The sequence below is a fragment of the Penaeus monodon genome, chromosome 12 (genome assembly GCF_015228065.2).
Source record: "Penaeus monodon isolate SGIC_2016 chromosome 12, NSTDA_Pmon_1, whole genome shotgun sequence".
In the NCBI taxonomy this organism is placed as follows: Eukaryota; Metazoa; Arthropoda; class Malacostraca; order Decapoda; family Penaeidae; genus Penaeus; species Penaeus monodon.
In genome coordinates, this window is record NC_051397.1 from 37,137,873 (window position 1) to 37,142,872 (window position 5,000).

A 5,000-nucleotide genomic window follows, 5' to 3' on the forward strand; every position below is an offset into this window, starting at 1 on the left:
TTTTTTTTTTTTTTTTTTTTTTTGGGGTTTTTTTTTTTTTATATATATTATACATTATATTTTAAAATAATATATATATATAAAAAATAAAATTTTATATTTTAATATAAAATTATAAAATTTATATATATATTATATATAAAAATTTTAAAAAAAACATAAAAAAAAAAAAAAAAAAAAAAAAAATTTTTTATTTTTAAAATACACCAAAAAAAACCCCAAAAATGTGTTGTATATATATAAAATTATATATATAATATATATATTATATAAAATTATATATATATATATTTAAATTTATAATTTATACAACACAACCCTCACACACACACACACACCACACACACACACACACACACACCACACACACACACCACACACACACACACCACCACACACAACCACACACAAAATATTATATATTATATTTTAAATATATATATATATATATATATATATAATAATATTATAGATATAGAATAATAAAATTTAAGATATAAAATTTTATAATACCACACACCACCACCACAATAAAAAAAATATATATAAAATATATATATATAATTATTATATATATATATTTTTAAATATATATATATAATATATATATAATATTTTAATATATATATATCTAATATATAATATATATAATATATATATATATATATATAATTTTTTTAATTTTTATATATTAATCCCAAAACCACCCACACATTTGTGTTTGTATAATCCTATTGTGTGTAGAATTATATATGTTATTATATTTTTTAATATTATAATATTATATAATATATTATATAAATAAATTTTATATGTATAAAACACACCAAACACACAACAATGCAACACACCCACACACCCCCCCCACACACACACCCCCACAACACACACACACACACCACACAACACACACACACCACACCCACACACACACATAACCACACACACACACACACACACACCCCCACCAAACAATATATATATATAATAAATATATAATATATATAATATATATAATAATATATATATATATATATATACATACAACACATGGGTTATACAGCCACAAATGTGGTGTTTTTTGTATTATATATATAATATATATATATATATATATATTATATATTATAATATATTTTAAATATTTATATATTTATATATATATATATTTTAGTGCGTGTGTTGTGTGTGTATTATATATATAATATATATAATTATTATTTTATATTTATATATATATTATATATATTATATGTTTGTGTGGTGTGTGTTTTTTGGTGCGTGGTGTTTTTGGTGTGTTTGTGGTGTGTGTGAGTGTGTGTGTGGTTTGTTACATATTATTTTTATATAATATAATATTTATTTTATATTATATATAATAAATATAATATATGAATTAATATATAATTATTAATTATATTATATATATATATATAAATATATATGTTTAAAATTAGGGCAGTGCCACCCTTGCCCTGTTTGGGATGCCCTTCCGGGTAAAACCGCGGTTTGTGCCCGGCGGTGACTTCCCCTACGACACATGCGTTATATTATATATATATTATATATATATATAAAATTATTATTTTAATTAATAATAATTATATATATAAGAGAGAATTTCCCTAAAAAAAAAAAAAAAAGGTAACCCGGCACCCCTCCTGGGGGGGAAAACGGGGGACCCTGCCCGTGCTCACCCCAAAACACCCAAAACTGGGGAACTGCAATTGAGTATCATCCCTGTCCAGGCGGCTCAGACTAAAACCTACCTTAATGATGAATGATATTATTTTAATATGTTATTATGTATTTTATATATTATATATATAATATATATATATATATATATATAATATATTTTACATATATATATGTTTGTATGAGTCCTTTCAGGGTTTTCAATATTGTATTTAAAAACCATACTAATTTATTAAAGCAAATTTTTTTGAAATTTTTTTTTTTTCCATTTGTTTTCTTTTTGGGAGTTTTTGAAGGGCCGTGCTTTCGGGAAAATCACGCTTTCTCCCGCTCCTTCTACATTTCGTCGTTAAAAATGGGATTTCATGCTCGGTGTCGTGGGGTCCTTGAAACACAATGTCGTAAATAGTGGCGTCTTCGTTCAGTGGTCTTACATGCATACCCCCCATCCTCTCCCTCTCTGCCCGTTACTCTCCCCCCCTTTCAGTGTGTCACATTGTACGTACAAAATTTTTTAAACATACTTTACATAAATATGATATATATAAATTATAAAAGGTGTGTATGTTTATTATTATATTTTTAAATATATATATATAAAATATATATATATTATATATTACTATTTAATATAATACATTTATACATAATATATAATATTATATATTATATATAATATATATATATTAATATATATATATATACATTATATATTAAAATATAAACACTTCAAAAATTACTTCATATTTTATGTGTGCATGAGTATATTCGTTTTGGGGGTTCGAAAAACGCGCGCGCTCACACACAACACCATACAAAACCCACCACAAAAACACACAACACACTACACACACACACACACAACATACACACCGCACCACCACACACACACACAAAACACACCACAACTCAACCACAACAACACACACCCACACACACCACACACCCCCACCACACCCACACACATTTAATATTATATATATTATATATATATATATAATATATATATATATATATATATAATATATTATATATTAAAGGAAATGAAAATATAATATTATTATTATATTATATATATTATATTATATATATATTTTATTATTATTTTGATATTTATATATATAATTTTTATTTTTTTTTAAACATTTTATATTTAATATGTGTATATATAAAATATATATATATATATTTTATATATATATATATATATAATATATATATATTATATTTGTAAAATTATGTTTATAAATAATAAAATATTATATTTATATTTATATTATATATATAAAATTAATATATTTATTTATATAAACCATATATTCTATATATACTATTAAATATGTATAATGTTTGTGTCGGTGTATGTGTTTTTTCTGTGGTGTGTGTGTGTGTGTATTGTGTTGTGTTTGTGGTGGTGTGGGTGTGGTGTGTGTGTGGTTTCTGTGTGTGTTGGTGTGTGTGTTGTGGTGTTTTTTGTGGTTTTGGTTTTTTGTGTTTGTGTGTGTGTGTGGGGTATGTGTCGTGTTGTGGTTTTTGTGGGGGTGGTATTGTGGGTGTGTGCGTGTTTTGTGTGTGTGTGTGTGTGTGTATTTTATATCACTTACATATTAATATTATAATAATTATTTTTATATATATATTAATATATATAATTAATATTTTATATTAATAATATTTATGTTATAACACACCAACACACACCACACCAAAACCCAACCCCACAACACACACAAAACACACACACACACACACACACACACACACACACCACACACACACACACACATCACACACAATAAATAAAATAATATATAATTATATAATAATATACATATATATTATTATATAATATATATATATATTTATTATATATATATATATAAATATATATTGATATTTTACTTAAAATAAAATATATATATTATTATATATATATATAATTTATTATATATTTTATTTTATATTTTTTATAATAAATATAATATAATATATTTATATAAATTGTCTAAAATATTATTATTTATTATTTATATTATAATTTTTAAAATTATAATTTTATATATTTTTATGTGTGTGTGTGTGGTGTTTGTGTGTGTGTGTTGTGTGTGGGGGGTGGTGTGTGTGTGTTGTTGTGGTGTGTGTGTGTTGGGTGGGTGGTGTGTGGTGTGGTTGTGTGTGGTGCGTGTTTTGTGCTATAAATATATTATAAAATATTATATATAATATATATATATATATTTGTATAATTTTATTATATTATATAATATATAGTAGTATATTATACATTATACATATAACATTTTACTATTCCACACACACAACCACACACCCCAACCACACCACACACACACCCCACACACCACACAACACCCACCCCACACACACCCCAACAACACATATTATATATATATATATATAATATAAATATATTATTATATATAATATATATATTTATATTTATACCACAATTTTTTACCACCAGCAACACCCACCACACACACACACACCAACACACACCAACCCACACACACACACCCACCACCACACACACACACCCCACACACACACCCAATACGTATACATATTCTCCGGCGGGTATTTAAAAATTGGGGGAAAGAACAGATGTGTGTGTTGTGTTGTGTTTGTGTGTTTTTGTGTGTGTGTGTGTGGGCTGTGTGTGTGTGTGGGGGTGTGTGGTTTTATGTGTGTGTGAGTGTGTGTGTTTTGTGTGGGTGTGTGTGTTGTGTGTGTGTGTGTGTGTGTGTGTGTGTGGTGTGTGTGGTGTGTATTTAATTACACATATACAATTATTTTGGGTAAAATATTATATATATATATAAAATTATATTTTATATTTTAATTTTAAAATTAAAAATTATATAAATATTTTTAATATATAAAAAAAAAAAAAAAAAAAAATATTTATATTTATATAAAAAAAAAAAAAAAAAAAAAAAAATATATAAATATATTATATATTATATTTTAATATATTTTTTGTTATGATTATTTCATTTAATATATATTTAAATATATTTTTATTATCTTTATATTTTTATTTTTTTTAATATTTAAATATTTTAAAAATTTTAATATTTAATAATATATATATATATTTCTATATATATCTATTATATTAAAATTCCCTATGTCTTTTATATATTATATTATTATAATTATATATATATTTTTTTTTTTTTGTCTAATCTATATTTTTTTATTTCAAATTTATATATCTATATATATAATATTTTTTTTATAATATAATAAATATATTTAAAATTATTATTTATTTTTTCTTT